This window comes from Aricia agestis, chromosome 5 (genome assembly GCF_905147365.1).
Source record: "Aricia agestis chromosome 5, ilAriAges1.1, whole genome shotgun sequence".
In the NCBI taxonomy this organism is placed as follows: Eukaryota; Metazoa; Arthropoda; class Insecta; order Lepidoptera; family Lycaenidae; genus Aricia; species Aricia agestis.
The window spans coordinates 20,189,781-20,210,929 of NC_056410.1; the positions used below are offsets into that span (position 1 = coordinate 20,189,781).

The 21,149-nt window shown below is 35.8% G+C and overlaps 1 protein-coding gene and 1 long non-coding RNA gene across 4 annotated transcripts in view; one reads left to right on the forward strand and one right to left on the reverse strand.

The window, feature by feature from the left end:
• The window catches only part of LOC121727236 (terminal nucleotidyltransferase 5C), a 225,194-nt gene that overhangs the window by 65,583 nt on the left and 138,462 nt on the right, over positions 1–21,149 (reverse strand). The window lies entirely within an intron of this gene.
• On the forward strand, positions 1,028–20,122 carry LOC121727240. The gene is made up of 3 exons (XR_006035634.1): positions 1,028–1,038; positions 8,992–9,002; positions 20,051–20,122. It is a non-coding gene; the product is annotated as an uncharacterized LOC121727240 (long non-coding RNA).

Here is a 21,149-nt window from a genome sequence, read left to right on the forward strand (position 1 = left end):
GATAAAGAGAACTTCACTCATCACCATGTCTGATCATCGTAATGATAATGATGACCGCATATCGATTACTAGCTGTTGCCCGCGACTTCGTCCGCGTGGACTTCAGTTTATAGTACTTTATAGCGCGCGATGTCAACAAAATTGGTGTCAAAAGCTTTTATAAAAAAACCCTGGTACCCCTTAAATCAATACAGCTGTGCAGTGTGCACACAATAAGTATTTCATTTTTTTATATTAAACTTTATATTTTATGCCAAATTTTAAAGCTTATTTAGCCCTCCGATTACACAACTTTACCCATAAACTATTTATCATTGATAGATTTAAGGTTACGTCACTGCACAGATAAAGTACTGAGTTATTTAATACCGTAGAATAGATATAACAATCGAAAAAAATCGAAACTAAAATGTAAGATGATACCACGTCTTATAGGAAGACTTTTGAGCAAGCGTCAGCGCGATGTAGAAGACGCACGGCGCCATCTATTATGAATTGTTGGAACTAACTTAATTTGAACAAATTTACGCATTTTCACCCCCTTACAACCCTTTTTTCCAGTAAAAAAAGTAGCCTATGTCCTTTCTCAGGCTTTAGACTATCTGTATACAAAATTTCATTACCATCGGTTCGGTAGTTTTGGCGTTTGGCGTGAAAGCGAGACTGACAGACAGACAGACAGACAGAGATACTTTTGGCGTTTGGCGTGAAAGCGAGACTGACAGACAGACAGACAGACAAAGATACTTTCGCATTTATAATATTAGTATAGATTATGTGCACACTGCACAGCTGTTTTTGGGTATTTTGATTAATTAAGGGCCGCGCTACACCGGAATGGCAGCGGCGAGGCGAGCACTTTCAGCGCTGCCATTCCGGTGTAACGCGGCCCTAAGAGGGGTACCACTTACCACTTACCAAAATTTGTGTCAAATTTAAAAACTTTTTAAAAGTTTTTAAATTTGACACAAATTTTGTTGACACCGCGCGCTATAAACTAAAGACCACGCGGACGAAGTCGCGGGCAACAGCTAGTTAGTTAATATTAACGTGTATAACAATCGAAAGAATCGTAAAACCTACCTCAACATGGTACCACCTCTTATAGAAATACGCATGAGCAAGCAATAGCGCGATCTAGGGGACTCTTGGCGCCATCTGTTTTGAGTTTTTTGGAACTAAGTTAATTTAACCAAATTTACGCATTTTCACCCCTATAAAAGTAGCCTATGTCCTTTCTCAAGCTTTAGACTATCTGTGTACAAAATTTCATTACAATCGGTTCAGTAGTTTTGGCGCTGTTGTTTTTGAATTTGATGTCTAAGTTGGTAGGTGAGTTATTGGTTAATAACGTGTATAACAATCGAAAGAATCGAAAAATTTAGCTCAATATGGTACCACCTCTTATAGAAATACGTATGAGCAAGCAATAGCGCGATCTAGGGGATTCTTGGCGCCATCTGTTTTAAGTTTTTGGAACTAAGTTAATTTGACCAAATTTACGCATTTTCACCCCCTTACAACCCCTTTTTCCAGTTTAAAAGTAGCCTATGTCCTTTCTCAGGCTTTAGACTATCTGTGTACAAAATTTCATTACTATCGGTTCAGTAGTTTTGGCGTGAAAGCGAGACAGACAGACAGACAGACAGAGATACTTTCGCATTTATAATATTAGTATAGATAATATTCTAACGTATTAAAAACTATAAACAAAAACATACTAACTAATAAGTATGATTAGTTCTATGTTACAATAAAGTAAAAAATAAAACGCCATCTGTTGAATCGTATTAGAACTAAAATGTTCATTCCATCGATATATTTCTGGATTTTTTATAATATTATACATAAAATATGTTTAAGATTTTTGAAATTTTATTTTAATACACATCCAAGACCCAGGAAAATTGAAAACTTTTTGTTCCGCCTGCGGGACTCGAACCCAGGACCCCCGGGATGAGCGCTGGCCACGCGCAATGCGAATTCATTTTCATCGAAATTTTAATGGAAATAAGATATTTTCCCACATCAAAATGTAGCCTATGTCCTTTCTCAGACTCTAGAATAACTGTATACAAAATTTCATTGCAATCGGTTCAGTAGTTTTGGCGTGAAAGCAAGACAGACAGACAGACAGAGATACTTTCGCATTTATAATATTAGTATGGATTAAACATCATATTCTAACGTATTAAAAACTATAAACAAAAACATACTAACTAATAAGTATGATTAGTTCTATGTTACAATAAAGTAAAAAATAAAACGCCATCTGTTGAATCGTATTAGAACTAAAATGTTCATTCCATCGATATATTTCTGGATTTTTTATAATATTATACATAAAATATGTTTAAGATTTTTGAAATTTTATTTTAATACACATCCAAGACCCAGGAAAATTGAAAAATTTTGTTCCGCCTGCGGGACTCGAACCCAGGACCCCCGGGATGAGCGCTGGCCACGCGCAATGCGAATTCATTTTCATCGAAATTTTCATGGAAATAAGATATTTTCCCACATCAAAATGTAGCCTATGTCCTTTCTCAGACTCTAGAATAACTGTATACAAAATTTCATTGCAATCGGTTCAGTAGTTTTGGCGTGAAAGCAAGACAGACAGACAGACAGACAGACAGACAGACAGAGATACTTTCGCATTTATAATATTAGTATGGATATAAGGTGATAAATATTAATAAGGACGCGGTCGATCGGGTCACTGGGTTATTGTGGGCGGAATTACCTGCCCACTGTCATTATAATATTATGTACATTATATATTTTAAACTGCCTTAAGGGATGTCATGAAAAAGAGCAGAGGAGGAATACGCACATAAAGCAAATTTTCAACAGAGGATGTCCTCTGTTGAATAAATTCAAGTTATAGAACCTATTAGTTAAGTTGCATTTGACAATTTTGATAGCAATTTAGAAATCAGTGTATGGAATTACTCCAAGTAAGACGGTGCTAATGATGCCTTTGGTCAAATCCTACATTTTAATCAATAACTATAGAAATAGTGCAACTTGGCTACAGGCGTTTGTTTCCAAAATCCCTAGCAACCTTGGCGCTCCGGTAACCTCACTCACTCTTCAAAGTAAGCACTACTCTACATCAGTTTTCGGTCAGTGCTTTCTATGCGGTCGAGCCATACGAGCCGAAGCATATCTTTACTACATCCAGATTTTCTATAGTTAAGTTGGATCATTAACTTCTCAATTAAGTGATCGATTGTGTACACAACGCAACTGGACATCAATGCAAATGTCAGACGCTTTGTTTGCACCCGGATGCGAGAACCCAATGTAAAATCAACCCTAATTTTTTTAAGTTAAGGTTTAATTTTCTTTATCAGCAGGTGGTTTATACAGCGCGTCCGAAATTGAACTTTACTTCACGGTAATAGAGATTGTTCTTGGTTGTAGTATAATTATGGCGTAGTGGTTTGAATGTCAAGGTGTAAGCCCACGCTGGACAACTGGACCAGGTCGAGTGATGTCTATTACAGCAGCTATTTGAAGCAAGTGCCTTCGAGCGTGGGACCGAATTACGTTGCAACATTTCCATATTGTGGTCTTTCTGGCCCCTAGACAGTAGACAGAGAAAAATCAAATACTGGTCTTTAATGTCTGGTCCAAAAATGAAGAAGAATTGAACCAATAATTTCAATTCCACACCTGTTTAGGTAACGGTGGCCGGTTTCATTGAAACCTGCATATGCATAATAATTAATCATGCATATGCACAACAGCTAGGGAATGCAATCCCGCAAGATAATTTCAATCCCGGTATTTGCGGGATTGAACCATCACAATCCCGCTGGATTAAGTTTTTTTTTTTTCGAAATATAGATATGAAATTGAACTCAAAGAGTCCGCTATACAGTCCAAACTTATAAAAGTATGTTAAAAAAGTTAAGGTATTAATTTTGTGTCGTCTGCCAAACGGCTCCTGATATTCCACACTAGGTAGCCAGCAGCTGAAAAAGTTAGCTCAGCTTCCACGCTGGTTGGTACAGTTGTCATTAAAAGTGAATTGAAGGTAAATAATTGTTTAGTGGACTACTAGTAGCCAGTTCACGCACCTCCGCCTGCAGAGTTACACGTATGAATCACGCTTCTTTATAATCCCGCCAATCCCGCGGGATCCCGCAAAATTTTCAACCGGGATTAGTCCCGCAAAATGCATGCGGGATCCCGGTATCCCTTCCTTATCAATTTATTTCCCTAACAAGCGCACTATCCGTTCATAACTATAAGCGCGCGTTCAGACGTGCGCGTTTTTTGCTCGCGCGGATTCAGCACAGGTGAAATTGCTATGAATGATGAATCCGCGCGAGTAGAAAACGCGCAGAAAACGCGCACGTCTGAACGCGCGCTAACAGTACGACTGGCTTGTCCCAGCGGCAGCGGAAGTACAAACGAAGCAGCAAAAGCAGGCAACATTTTTGCCGCCCGGTAATTTAAGTAGGCTAACTAACGCCGGCGCGGCGGTTTATTTTTCTTCGTCTTACGAATTTTCGTTTAGGTCATGTGTCCTTAGCTCTGAGGCGAGTTTAAACGCCGCTAAATAATATTGTTTCTTTGTGTAGAGTAAACACGTTACTGACAGCAACACTGAAACGCAAATTAACTTGTCAACAATTGTAAGAAAATGTGGACCTGACAAGGTTTAATTTTGTATTCAATTGACAAGGATCTATAGATCAAGGAGAAATCATTTTCATGTCGGAAGGGCGCTATAAAGTCTGATATGCTGTTATTATCAGCAATCTACATAATATTACAAGTTTTTGAAATAAATTAATGTTTTTTTTAATAAATAATAAGTTAATGTAAACCAAAAGAATTGTACTGAGGAATATTATACAAAGACATACATTTACGCTGTAAAAATACTTTTCATTGATAAAATGAAAGCAAGAGTTGTTGTCCCGGAAATCAGTGGTTTCCCTTTTAAAGAAATACTATCTGTTTTGATTAGAAGGGATTTAAAAGAACAATATCGAACACAACCGAATTGTAAATTATTGACGCCTTTATTCAATGTACAGGCAACGACAGAAGTACTTAATTTAAACTTCAAAATAATAATGTAACTTAATTTAAACTTCAAAATAATAATGTAACATCAAACAATATTTTAGGATTCCGTCCCCTAAGGGTAAAAACGAGACCCTATTACTGAGACTTAGATGTTTGTCTGTCCGTCTGTCCGTTTGTCACCAGGCTGTAACTCAAGAACGGTAATAGCTAGAGAGTTGAAATTTTCACAGGTTATGTATTTCTGTTGCCGCTATAACAATAAATATTAAAAACAAAATAAATTAAATATTTAAGAGGGCGACTAACCCAAAAAATCAAACATCGTCCTTCTCTCTTCACACTCACGCCCGTCTTTCATATGCCAGGTGAAAAAGGACGACGTGAATTCATCGCCAAATTAGTTTTTTCTCAATAACTCGATAAATATACAACATTTTAAAAATCCGCTAGGTCGATCTCTCAATGATAGAATTTTATACAATGTGTTAAAATATTAACTTAGTTCAATGCACGGTTATGGCAATAAATGAAAAATTTGTGAAAATTAGATTAGATGCATCTTTGTGATTTTTTTCTATCGAGAAAAATTTAAGATATCGTGTTTTTGCTCAGATCGAATTCTCGGAAATATAATGTAGTATCTTATTTTAGAAAATGAAACAATTCGGGGCTTATTTTAAAGTATAAAAATGAATTATAAAATCGACACTTTAGGGTTATTCGCCCCCTTAAGGCGGCCTCCCATACAACAAACGTTATTTTTTCGACATTTTTTGCTCTATATCAATAATGGTAACAGGTAGGCATGTGAATTTTTCACAAGGTAAACTACCTTGTGAAAAATTATATGTATACCTACTTTAATATTTAATAATAATAATAAAATAAAATAAAAAATTAAAAAGTGTTTTTTGTATGGAAGCCGCTTCCATCCAAAAAACACAAGTTTTGGCCTATTTTTGCCCTGTAACGGTACGGAAGCCTTCGTGTGCGAGCCCGACTCGCACTTGGCCGATTTTTTTGTCTCTATTTTTTTGTTTTTATGTAAAGGCCGTACATCCTAAAATTAAGTTGGCTTTCTCTTTTTTAAAGTTATAATACTTGGTCATAACTAGTTAAAGTAGGTTACATGTATTTCTTTGTATTTGAACTTCCATGATAATAAGCGTAGGCAACTAGCCAAAATTATTGGAAAATCATTACATTTAGACAAACAATAACCTTACTTGCTGAAATTAAATCTAAATTTGTATTAGGTACAGGGAAAAGGTAGTATTGCCCCTGCATATATAATATTGCCCCCCTTCAATATTTTAATGTTTTAACAACGCTATCCAGTATAATTTTGGTGGAACGGGATGCTCGCGGCATGCTACTAATTTAGCACCATACAAATCCAACAGAGGCTGTCAAGTTCGATTGTCATTTGATCGAGTTTAAACTTGCGACCGGTGAAACTTTTAAGTGTGTGTGATTTTATTAATAAGATAGTTGTAGAGCCATGGGCACAGTATCAAATGTTTCACTAATGGGCTATGTAGACTGTGGAGGCTCCAAAGGTGACTATTACATTTGTGATTTTTGCCGTTAAGTTTCACTTATGCAATATATTTAATGTGACATCCCCGGGGGGTCACATTACCATCACTTGATCTCAAAATAGCAAATGTGATTGATTAAGAATAATTAAAACTTTCGATTATCCTGCACGAGTTTTATTTATTCCCTAATAAGACATGTCTAAACAAATGAATATGAAGTCCCATAATGTATTTTTTAGGTTTCTGACTCCTATATTTTTTAAATAATACTTGATAAACAAAGTGGGGGGGCACATTACCTCCTTCTTCTATATTATTTTAAATTTACCGAATATACAAATATATAATTACATCTTTTACATAACACATACATTCCTCGTACTCTGACCCGCCACCTGTGACCGCTAACACCTGTTATTATGTCAGTGGAGAATCAATCAGCTGCAAACTGGCAATCATTACCCAACGCACGGGACGTTTCCTACAACTAATGAATATTTAAATACCCTTATATCGATCTTATTGCTATAAAATAAGGTCCAAACGTGTTAAGCTGTGGTGACCGCGGCTGTACAGTAACACCGACCTCTTACAATGTTGCCTGATTGAAATGTTTCTTACTTTAGAACTAGTAATGCAAGCTGTAGAGGCAAGTTGCATGATGTGAAATAGTTGCAAAACGAAAAGGACTAAAATGACATTTAAAGGCACTAGCCAATTGTTCTTAGAGTTATGGTATCATTAGTCTAGTTACTAGTATTAGATATAAGTTTAGTAAAAAATTGTTTTTAAAACTTTAATATCTAAATTAAGCAGTTTCGAGTTGACTGTACAGTGTACATGCTACATGGTTAAAAGCCATTATTCTGTACAACTACACAATACAAGAGCTCGCGTGAGGTGTAGAGGTTATCACGAATTCATCAACAAAGCTCTTTGTTTACCATAGTATTTGAAGTTCTAGATTCTAGAACCATACTTCGGCAGGAATAGGCCAGTTGAATGAACACCATGGTCTCGCAGAAAACCTACGTGAAACAACGCTCTAGTTCCACCGAGTGAGAAAGAAAAAGAGCACAACTCTTGTAATTCGAATAGATAAGAATATTTGTAAATTACTGTATGCTACCTGCGTTCGAAAAGACATTCGAAGTGTTAGAATCAAGTAACATCAAGAGTAGTTTCAAGTTTAGTGCTTTCTCTGTTCGTAACCCAAACTCTTTATAGGATGACTCAATTGACAAAACAACACGCTCCATTTCTTACTGGGTTTATCCTAAGAAACATCATAAATAGACTAAGAATTGATAAAACAGAGTATTATGTTTATAATCTTTTTGTTGTTGAGGATGTACAATTAAATATAACAATAATAAATAAGACAATTATGAACACTATTAAGGTTAACAAAAATAAATATGATGAAATCGTCCAATTGATATACTTACAATGAAATAAAAATAACTGATAAGTGATAACGTATCTTTTTTTAAGTTAACTGAAGTATTTTTATTGTAATTTATAGCATTCATCATCATCATATCAGCCTATAGTCGTCCACTGCTGGACATAGGCCTCTCTCAATGAACGCCAAGATGACCGAACATGGGCCTGCAACTAAGCGGAGATCGTCGTCCCACCTTGTTGGAGGTCGATTTATAGCATACATTAAATACTAAATAGGGTTTACGCAATTATATTCTGTCATTCAAAAAAGTTCATAGATTTCTTTTATTGACAAGGCAGTGCGACATGAAACGAACGATCATTGCAATGCTCCGAGCCCGAACCGACCGAAAAATTAGCTGTGTGAACAACTATTGCTTAGCTAATAAATACTTAAAATCAAATGTTACCTACCTAACAGTAACAGTAACCTACCTTCGAACAATTATTGTGTATCGTTAATCGCACATAATAATATTAGCAACATAGTTGTATGTATGAATTGGCAACTGCACTTGTTTAACATACATAAATATATAACTTTACTATGACAAGGAATGTAAAAAAATATTAAAGGTCAGTACCAATACCACAGAATAGATAATAATACGTTGTACATTCAAATGAAATATTTCTAATATTTTGTTCTAATAGTTTGTTATATTCTAAGCTCCAAAATATACGTAACTAGGTAGCGCCCCAACTCCGTTGCACCAAAAGTGGCTTAAAACCTCATTTCTGTGCAAGTAAAACTATCCTACGCCTTTTCTAGGACACCAAGAATCTTCTTGCCAACTCTCGTCAAATTCGGTTCAGTGGTTTTAGCCTGCAGAGGTAACAGATAGACAGACAGAAAGATAGATACAATTTTGCATTGTGTCTGTCTGTCTGTCTGTTGTTGACGTTCCATACAAGAACATGTTAAAATGTTAGAAAGCGAAACAAGAAAAACTAGTAGAGTGAATAGTTAATGTGATAGGATAGGCACACCGCACAAGCCTTCTGAGAAATTCTGATGTAGCCCTAATTCTTAATCCTTGGAGGTTTATTATGAAGATATTTTACTAAAATTTCCTCCTAACATACTTACTCGAAACTATAATATGTCTTGTAAATGCAAAGTACATAATATTGGTACTTATATGTTTTTTTTGGGACAAAATACTTTTAAACGAAATAATTGAAATTATTTTTTGAAAAGGGAAAAGTCTGTTTAACAGTTTAAGTGTAAATGAGTTACGGGGTAAGATAGAGATAAGTCAAAAGACAAACAAACAGATATATTCACAATATTATTAGTACGGATAATGCAAGAACCATAAACAAACATTGATTTTTACGTTCGAATTGTTAACCTATAACTTGAACGTAAAGCCTTTAGATAAGATCACTTGTCAACCTCATTCCTTCGATAGGCAATCAGAAGACGATAAACATACATCTAAATGGTTCCAGTACACCGACCTTATGACCATAGACATAAGAGCGAGAGTGCCACGTGTCGCAATAGTGAATGTGACGGTTGTATGATGAATGACATAATTAGTTGAGCACTTGTGTAACTTGTTTGTATTTTTGTTTACAAACACCTGTGGATAGTGTAGAATGTATCTAACACAAAGAAAACTATATTCTTTAACTTAATTTTACTGGTAACGTAGAGAGTAATAGGTCTCTTCTCTATAGTTTAATATTTGGCGAGTCTTTAGCGATTTATTTTGTTGTCCGTCTGTCTATCATGATCATCAGGCTTACCTAATAAATACTTCTAATAAATACTTCTACGTATACTCTTAATATTTTATAGTGTATTTACTTTGAAAGGAACTAAGTAGTGATATAAAATACCTAAGTAAATGTTAATTTTAAATAGGCAGTTTTGTTAGAACCTGATTTTTAATTGACTAAACTAAACTAATAAATTTTCTGCTGACCAATTTTAGCATGTCAACATGCTTAAATTAAGGTACCAGCGCCATAAAAAACTAATCCATGTCACGCATAATGTTTTAATCTAGATTCTAGACCTAAAGTTTTGCCTAGATTTGTAGTTAGGTTACACCTAGTAACACACATATTCGGTAATGTCGGTCAAATCCTTAATAATCCTTAAATGCGACAGTTTACTTAACAGAAATGACTTAACCACTCAAAAGATTTAGATAAAATGTGATAGAAAACATTTTGGGAAGGCCATAAGCTAGTCTATATCAAGATAAATAGTATTTGATAGACCAGAAAAAAATAGACATCACATACTTAAAAAGTACATTATACTCGCCTTTGAACAAAAAGCTGCTGGCTAGGCTCTACAAGAATGTTCGAGGGATAGTATGGTAAGTAGTTTCCGCGTTATAGCAGGTAAAGTAGGGGGTGGTATAGTACCTCTATAATATGACTAATAATGTTGGAGAACGTAGTATGTTTTTATGGACAAGAGTAAATACTGCATGCCTGTGCGGGGCGGGGCAAGGCCGCCGCTCACATGCTGTATATAAATATACTATATAAATGCAACATATGCACAGCCTGTTCCTTTGATCCGGTTTCATAGACTCTGTTTAAAATAAACAGTCTATAAAACCGGACCAAAATTCATACATTTTACGTGTCAAATCTATGAATTTTGATATTGCCCTAAACGGCTTAGTATGTTTCAAAAACTTGGATGCCAAAGAAATCCATACCCTATTCCTGGCAAAGTTAGGTAAACCAATTTCAAGCTGTCTCACTCAAAAGGCTTTTCTTCAGTATTTATTTCTTAGACTTAAGGTCCACTTCTCTAGTCGTAGTGTATGACACCACAGCCTCATATCGAGGACATTATTTTTCAATAACCACCCCCCACTAATCTCGTACGCCGGTTAATGTCGTGTAAAATAACATTTTGACGATCTCCTTATCAGCCCCGTGCACGCCGCCTATATATAGAATTTCCAGGCGAGTGGAATTGATATAATATTTGCTATTTATAGGTCAGGGTCTCTATAATTCTAGTCACACGTATGAGTCGTATCCCGTTTGTTTTCAATCGTTTCGCTCGCGACCGATTTCTAATGTCTTTGATTATAATAATTACAACTTCCATAAACTTGAAATTAGATAAGTTCCTTGCTATTTAAACAGGGACTATGCAATGATCAAATACGATTAGAGAGATTTATAAATCAATAAGGAATAGTGTAAACACTTCAACATGTTACTGCAATTGGGGGCGGGCGGAAAAATTCAATACCTACAACTCATGCAAAATTACCCCCGAGACGTATGCAACCGGTTTTCTATTAAAATATCACTCTGTAATGTTATTAGATTAGCTGACATGGATTAGAATTTGTGGCATATTTATAGGAGCCTCTTTGGAAAATGGAAGGATCTTCTGATCGAGGGAGGTGGTATAATATAATATTATCGCGTCAATTTCAGAAACTTCGATACTGCGATTTAGGGTCGTGCACTGTTTTGGTATTTGGTGATATAAACTGAAGATATTAGATGCCTATTAATTCTTACTTTTTTTCTTGTGTGGTATTTTAAGCAATGCCCATTAGAATGATGCAGAGTAATAACTCATAATAAGTCTGTGGGTAATTTTCACTTATAATACCACAAGAGCTTCAAAATTATCGGGTATTTCCCGATAGGTTCGTTGCAAACAAATGAAGGAGTCAGTTTTAACCTGAAAAACTTGACGACTTTATTTGTTTGCAGGGAACCTTGAGGGAAATGCCAGATAATTTTGAAGCTCGTGTGGTATTCGGGGGATTATTTTTCCGTCCCAAATGTCGGCCAATAGAATTAGAATTTGTTTTTTATATATAGCAACTACCAGAGAAAATTGTCAAAAAATTATCAGTATAATACCATGTAGGTTGTACCACGTGACGTCGAATGGTGCAATTCTATTGGTCGATATTTGGGTCGGAAAAATAATCAGTATAATACCATGTAGGTTGCACCACGTGACGTCGAATAGTGCAATTCTATTGGTCGATATTTGGGTCGGAAAAATAATCCTTATCACCGTGTAGATGATTCGATAAAGGAAATTATATCACAGTCGTACAATACCATATTATTATGTCCTAATTAAGTACGTGTTCCTTTATGTTTACCGATTGTAATGACATACATTGTCGCTTTCATCATTATCACTTACCGTATCACAAAATCCATAATTACTTAGTTTGTTTGGATGTATGGATGTGTGGATGTATGGATGTTTGTTACTCTTTTACGCAAAAACTACTTAACGGATTTTAATGAAACTTTACAATAATATACCTTATACATCAGAATAACACATAGGCTACAATTTTAACCGACTTTCAAAATGGAGTTGTTATGTTCGTTTTCTTATATTCGTTTTCTTATGTTCAACGATTACTCCGCCGTTTGTTAACCGATTTTCAAATTTTTTTTTTGGTGTATAGGGTATCATCCCAATAAGGTAAGTATTCTAAGCACATGCTACCAACAAGTAAGATTTTGCACCGAGGTATACCTGGTATACCGTGGTTCGGAAGGTGCTGAGAGAACTTCTGATTCTTTATAGATACAAGTTTGGGAGTTTCGGCGTTGTTTTAAGAATGGAAAGCATATGCTACTAATCAAATTACATTCATCATCATCATCATCATCACTACCATATTATACCATACATCATCCCATGGTTATGACTTATGAGCCTATAATGACCCTGTTATTGGTACTTTTCATAGTCTTTTAGATCGACACTCGAGTTTGTCAAGCGATAATTGAAAAAAATCTACAATTAATAATAAACCTGAAGAGTATGCTTGCTTGAACGCGCTAATCTCAGGAACTACTGGTCCGATTTAAAAACTTATTTCAGTGTTAGATAGCTAATTTATCGACTAAGACTATAGGCTATATATTATCACGCTAAGACTAATACGACCGAAGAAACTCAGGAAAATGTGGGAAAAACGGGGGAAATATTAGAAATTACGAACTACTGGAGCAATTTTTATGGAAATATTCGGCACAGATATAGAGTGAAGGGAGTAGGGACATAAGAGCTATTTTTTATGAGAAAATGTACGGTTTCCGTAAAATTCCTAATTTACGCGGGCGAAGCCGCGCGGGACATCTATTATATTATAAATGCGAAAGTGTGTCTGTGTGTCGGTCTGCTACCCCTTTACGCCCAAACCACTGAACTGATTTTATTGAAATTTGGTATGGAGATATTCTGAGTCCCGGGAAAGGATATAATAATATGATACTTTTTATCATAAATTTACCGCGGGTCCCGCGCGATAAACGGATTTTGGCACAAAGGAGTTGCGCGCGTCATCTAGTATTATAATATATTCAACAATTTAATGGGAATTCTTTTATTAGTACACCTTTGATTATATACTAGTACACATAAGCAACAATCCACAAAGCAAATATGGGAGAGCCATCCTTCGGCACGAATGGGCCGGCTCGACCGGATAAATACCACGTTCTCACAGAAAACCGGCGTGAAACAGCGCTTGCGCTGTGTTTCGCCGAGTGAGTGAGTTTACCGGAGGCCCAATCCCCTAACCCCTACCCTATTCCCTTCCCTACCCTCAACTATTCCCTTCCCGACCCTCCCCTATTACTCTATTCCCTCCTAAAAGGTCGGCAACGCACTTGCAGCTCTTCTGATGCTGCGAGTGTCCATGGGCGATGGAAATTGCTTTCCATCAGGTGACCCGTTTGCTCGTTTGCCCCCTTATTTCATAAAAAAAAAGCTTTGGCGCTATGTGGTTAGCTATGTCGTCGGAACTCGGAGCACAATAACGCGCTGTACTACTAGACACTAGTACTACACTACTAGTACAGCTGTAATGCCACACAGCAGCTGAGTTGTGGTGACGCACGTCAACACAATACGACGACAGAACAACGCGACATTTGTCCTCCCATTTCATATCTTTCGCACCGTCAAAACTCTACGTCCGACAAATCAACGCACTAAGTTTTAAACATAATTATACTAAAATATCAGTCTAAAACGTTTCTTTCCGGCGGGATATATTTAAATCAATGGCGGTGTCGTATATTTTGACTTTCCAAAATATCTGGCTTAATTTAATTTGTATAATTTTTTATTTGTATTCGGAACACTGAGCCGCCCCTGCGGCAACACAACGTAACGGAGTCATATTTTGCTCATTCTTTTTCTTGACTTGATCCTTAAATATGTCTTATTACAGAATATACAAGTACTTATTTAATGTAATTTGGGTATTGCGTTCGATGTCCTCCCCCGGGATCCTATTACGGAATATCGATTCTACAGAGACGTTACTCGTGGATATCGAGTCAAAGATATATAAGATCTACGTAAACATAAAAATATAGGTAAAATCTGCAGTCAATTTGCTTTTGGTTATAACTTAGAGTAAAGTTACTAAACTGGTTTATGATGGATATGGTTCACACGCAATTTCATAGCAAATGCAGCATGGATGTCTTGGACAACATCCATACTCAATATTATAAATGCGAAAGTATTTTTGTCTGACTGTTACCCCCAAAATCGCTGAACTGATTTTGTAGAAAATTTTGTATGGAGATTGGAGATATTTTGAGTCCCGGGAAAGGACATAAGATACTTTTTATCCCAGAAAAATGTACGTTCCCATGCGATAAACGGAGGACAATTTTCATCATCCAGTAATAATAACCATCATAACTCGAATAAGCTACAGAACTCACTACATAGAGACCTAAGACTGTACCTAGTCTACAAGGATAGTAAAAATAGGAAATAGATATCTAAGTACCCGCTTTTCTATCTACTCCGAAAAATATATTCATACCTATGTACTGGAGACACACAAAAACAGGCGTGAAACAACTCATGTTGTATTTTACCAAATGGGAGAGGTAACCTGCAGGGCAATCGCGCTAAATTTTTTCAACTGAAGCGCAAATGAAACTCGGACGTTGATAGACTTTTGGTACGATCCGGTATCGCACTAACGTTTTGACAGCTAGTTGAGACGTTACTGAACCTCAGCCCAAGCGCAAACGCTGTCAAAACAAAAAGTTGATACAATGCTACTTCTACTCGCACGTTTCTGAAATGTTTCTTATTTTGGTGTGTTAAATTGACGAAAATCGATGGAAAAATATAACATAAGCTATAATCAAATTATAATATAAGCTTATGTTTTACTTCAAAGCTGTAAAATAACACTACGGACTATTTGAGTTTGTTAAAAATCGAATTGAATTTTGACATTACTTACTACTTTACGTAAATGTTTTCCGCGCCACAAAAACTTTTGTCACAAGTCACAACTCATAAGTCACTATTCAACACTTAAAGTATGGCGATGTAAAATATAGTAAAACAATATTATGAATTCACCTACGTAAATTAAAAACTCCAAGTAACATTCATTATTTCATAACTACCTACGTACCAAAACATTAAACAACTTCACTCGTTTCGTATTCATCCATATATAAATAAACAATTTGTCAATTGACCAATTAACGCATCGGAAAAAATTTGTTCATATTTAAGCCAATCAAAATTAAATCAGAAGGGCGCTGATTGGTCCGCTGCAATGTCTGTCTAAAGATCAAACGTTGTGCTTCGTTCGAGTTCCATCTAAGGTTGAGTTACGGTTGGAACGTTAGCACGATACTGAAATTTGTTCAGACGCAGCGGAACCAAACCGTAACTGAACCACAACCAAAGCAAATGTGAACCTGAATTGAAACGTTTAAAACTAACGCGATTGCCCTGCAGATATCTAAATTTTAAAATATTTAAATTTACACGTCCAACTCCTCCAGCATTGCGAATGTCCATGGACGGAGGCTTCTCGGAATAACACAAAATCACGCCGTTAAAATAATAAGGTTCGTAAAAGTTTCGTTAAATATTAATTTGATTGTGATTGTCTAAAGTTGGGAAAACGTGCAAAACCTTACGTGAATGTTATTTGAAGGTTTTGTAAAACATCCTTATTATTTATTCCTTTTGTTTTATTCATTAAAAACAGGCTTACAAGTAATTCTGAAGGCAATTTATCAAACCAAAAAAGTGCACCGCAATTATATTTTTATCATCTTAGCAAACAGTAGATGTTTAAAAATACTATTTTATCGATCCAAAAGTCACGTTTTTTAAAAGTCTTTTTTCCCCAATTTCTTATCCCGCCTTAGAGTACTGTTCAGTGGTTTTAGCGTGAAGGCAATAAACACCTAGACAGACAGACTCATTGAAACATAAATAATTATGAACTTTGACGAATCAAGACCCCATTTAACCTCACCTATGATTTATTTAAGTAGCCCCAGTACAAGGTTCATAAACTTTTCAATTGTCACTTTTATATCTTTCCGCACAACCAAAGTCGTTGGCGAAACCTAGTTAATAGTCACGTCGGCGTGTTTACTGTTTACTCTACTGCTGAAAGAATATTAGTAGGCGTTCAGCACGTATTGGGGTATTGGGGAGACAGGAAAAGGCAATTACTCTCAATACCTAGGTCGTGTCAGGAATCCTATTGAGTTTGTTCAACTGTCTCTGTTTACAAATCAATCTAGATAAAATACTGCTATTTGTTTCCTAAGATCGAAAATATAAGCAAAATCTACTCTCACTAAGACATTGTAACTTAAGCAAGTGCACTGTGCAATGTGCATCCACCAATGTTCAACTTAACACGCGAAATACTAACTTTATAAAATAGTAAAATAACATTCATAGCTTTACTAACTACAACTCTGTCTACTCTGTTTTCAGTCAATCAGTCTGTTACATTTGTACCGCCGAAGCAATTTGGATGAAAAATGGTGCGGAAAGACTTCTTCTCCCGGGAAAGGACATAGGATAGTAATTTTCGTCACGACAAACTTTATGGTTCCAGCGCATTAAAAGTACTTCAGCACAAAGAACAAAGTAAATATAGGTATAATGTTAACTCCAGGCTCCAATCGTTCAAATTAGGTGCATGATTTAGACACTATTTATTTTAAGTCATATTTGAAATTTAAGTTTGTATTACTAACCAATGGACCATAGTGGTCTGAAATAAAGATATTGGACCTATTTGTAAAGTAAGCTGTCAATAAGCTATTAAAATAATTGATGACAACAGAATTTCTGTGACTGCTACGCATCAATTAATTCCAGCTTGCTAAAGCTTGTAAACATGAGACGGACTAGACAAACAGATACGGAAGTATGAAGAGATAATATTATTAATGATAGCTACCTACAATGGGCGTATCTGTGATGTTGTCACTTAGGCATGCATGAAATCGCACGCACTAATAATGATGAGCAAACTAGTTTGGTTTCGACAATCTCATTACCTGGAAATAGAGTTGCTAGGCGAAAAATATTTGTAATTAGGTGTTGCCAGCATATTTGTTCGCGCGGTCATCTATTCATCGCAAGAGGGAACGCGGGTGCAGTAGAATTTAAGTGAAGAAACTATTGCCATCACGCTTCACCCTGCGCCGGCACGTGTATTGTGATAGAGACAGATACAATAAATCGAGGTAACGTAGTCCTCTGATTCCTCCTTCAAAAAAGAGCCTATCTAATTATTATTTTTATAAATATCTTCAAGAATAGTGAGTCTATGCCTCCACGTTTTTATTTTATCTTAAAAAGATCTTTCAAATTTGTTTTGTGGTCGGTGGATTGGCGGGGTACGGGGCATTCATTTTTGCGATTTTTAAGGGGTCATATTTTTTTATTTATTAGTATATTTAGAAAAAAATAGAACGTAGAGGCATAGTTTTAACAGATCCCAATATTGTATAAATAATCATTTGTCTAGACGCATTGTCCAGGGAGTAAATTGGGGAATACTATTATTGTATTCCCCAATTTACTCCCTGTATTGTATATAATATTATTGTGAACAATAACATAGTTCAACTACATTTTGAGGAAACTTTTTTCGTGTTTAAGCATTTGAAGCGTCCCAATGAACTGCTACTTTACTGGCGTACTTTGAAAGTCCTAGTGGGATTCTCTATGCAATATATTGGTTGATAGATATTGAGAACATACTATGTTATTTCATGTGAAATAAGACTCGATAGGGCAATATGGGACACCTAAATCATAACTTGTTGCCTTCAAGACATTTTTCTCGGACACCAGCGCGCGTAAGTCTCTATAGAGCTGTAGACATTATTTATAATACTCAAGTATTAAGTATCAGCAGTTAATGCAGCTTAAAAATCTAATAATAATAATAATATCTATGGACGCTTCACACCACGTCAGTCTGGCCCCGTGCTAAGTACCAGAAGGACTTGTGTTACAGGTACCAGACAACGGAAATATATGTAATATTTTTATACTAGACATATATTTAAGATTTTTATTATATATCATACACATATTTAATACACATCCAGACCCGGGAACATTGAAAACATTTTGTTCCGTCGGCGGGATTCGAAACCGCGACCCCCGGCTTGAGCTGCCACAACTCAACCAATTGAGCCATAAAGGTCGTCATCTTTAAATCTTTACATTAGTTACCAGACTGCAAGCAATTCTTAACTCAACAGATTAAACTTGTACCATCTACATAAAAAGGATATCTTACAAAGTTTATTTAACTCATGTTACCATAGCTGTACTAAAGTTTTGAACTGAAATGTTGCTAGAATCATAAGATGTTCTAGAAAAGGTCAACTCACTGGAACTTGAAAAGGTCAAAGTTTAGGATAAAACTTTGACCTTTCCGCGAATCGATATGTAGGTGAAAGGATTAAGAACATTAAAGGAAATAAATAATGTACAATAGTGGTCGATGAACTAATTCCCTTTTTTGACGCATAAGAAGTTTAAGTACTTTATGCGCCCAAACTAACCTTTAAGAAATTTCGCTTTACCATCCTTCCTGTGCCATCCGAAATTGGAAATTTTGAATGGCACATATTCAAATTTGGAACCAGCGATATGAACATTTTTTGACATGCTCACATTGCACAATGCACATATTAAGTATTCAAAACTGAAACAGGCAGGCCAACACCACGGGAAGTAAGTCTGTCAATTGAGTGTATTGCCTGAGTAAATAAAGTTTAGTTTTGCATTGTTGTTACATAATATGTTGTTAATACTAAAATCAGGCCTAAATTAACAAATCCGTTGATAAGATATGAATAGCGTGTTAGCAAACATAATTAGATCCATTATTCACTTATTACCTTATTCATAGGATATATTTCGACGTAATTAGTAACTCGCTGAAACTACTGACGTGAATTATCGTGCCTCATTAATTGGTATCATTTCATGTGCAATTGGGGCGAAACTTTATAATTAAGAGATTTAAGTGTACCCCCTATATTATGGAAGATTATTAAGACACACCCTTTATATGAATCTTTGGCTTCAGCGTTAATACAAGCAGCGCATACCGACGTCTTGTTTTACCTTTTTTTTATGAAATAAGGGGGCAAACGAGCAAACGGGTCACCTGATGGAAAGCAACTTCCGTCGCCCATGGACACTCGCAGCATCAGAAGAGCTGCAGGTGCGTTGCCGGCCTTTTAAGAGGGAATAGGGTAATTGGGGAGGGGAGGGATGGGAAGGGAATAGGGGAAGGTAGGGAAGGGAATAGGGTAGGGGATTGAGCCTCCGGTAAACTCACTCACTCAGCGAAAAACAGAGCAAGCGCTGTTTCACGCCGGTTTTCTGTGAGAACGTGGTATTTCTCCGGTCGAGCCGGCCCATTCGTGCCGAAGCATGGCTCTCCCACGTAAAAACCTTATCACTAAGCCGTTCAAGATGATACTCTATGCTAGTAATATGACTAAGTGAGATATTTGATTTGTCTTGATCGCGATAAGTGAGAATGATAATATATACATTAGCTCATTAAAGTTATGAATTTAATATATTTTATATACTTAACTAAAAATGAATTATGATTTTTGTTATTCTCGCTAAAACTCGCGAAAGGATGAACCGATTTGGCTAATACATAATGTAAATTTTTAAGTATGTTATTTGTTTCCAGATTCCAGAATAGATATTCTTGTGCCTAGTACTTCTTGCCAAGTGGACATAGAAGTTGTCCACCTTCACCAAAAAATGGGCCAAAAAAAGCTAACCCACCAATCCCCAGCGGCAGCTGGCTGTCGTATAACAATATATGAAATATTCGTGGACGTCCAAGGAAGGTTATTAGAAGAGAAGCTACACGAAGTTCTCCGGACCATCTAGTTTCGTTATAGTAAATAAATATTTACTATCAATCCTAGTTGTTCTATCTGAATTTAATCTGTTTCGATTGGTCTAAAATAAATGGAATAGCACAGAGGCATAATAAAGCAATTTTCATCAGTCAATAGCAATTACCACATCATCAATACGGGAGGCAATTACCACGCAAAACGCTCCTCGATACCAAATTACCACAACGGAAAACGGCGTGTATTTTAAATATTATAATGCATTTTAAATACTGTCCTTGGTAGCAAATCAACCGAAACACACAATATGTTATGAATTATGTATCAGATATTAGTCTGATACATAATTCATAACATATTGTGTGAGAGTTTATTACTCTTTAAGTCCCGACTCCCGAAAATGGATAATAGATTTTTAAGGACTGGATAGTAACTTAGAAAACGTACGGATGGTAATTTTAATACAAGGTTCCGAATATGAAAAGAATCTTCTAATAAAAAAAATTAAAGCACAACTTGAATTTGAATCTTAAAATGAATTAATCTTAAAGTGAACTTAAAATTCTTGAAATATTTACTGTTGACAAGTAGTACCGAATATATGAAAGGGTTCAGTCCCTGCTGTTATAATATACAAAATACTTTACACCAAGACTCAAGAGCTTTGTAACATAAATTATTCTAGAAATATTTCTACATGTGCTCCACTGAAAAACTTATTTCTTTTAATGACGCTTTGGCACATTCATTCATTTAATGCATTTTAACAGCAACCACCGTCAGCCACGTATAACGCTATCATTTGTAATTTTTATAGGTACCTATGTCATGGTTTCTTGCAACCTTTTTTAATAATTATGCATACCATTATTATTTAACTAACTGCGGAAAAATATCTTATGATAAATCATACTAATTTATTTT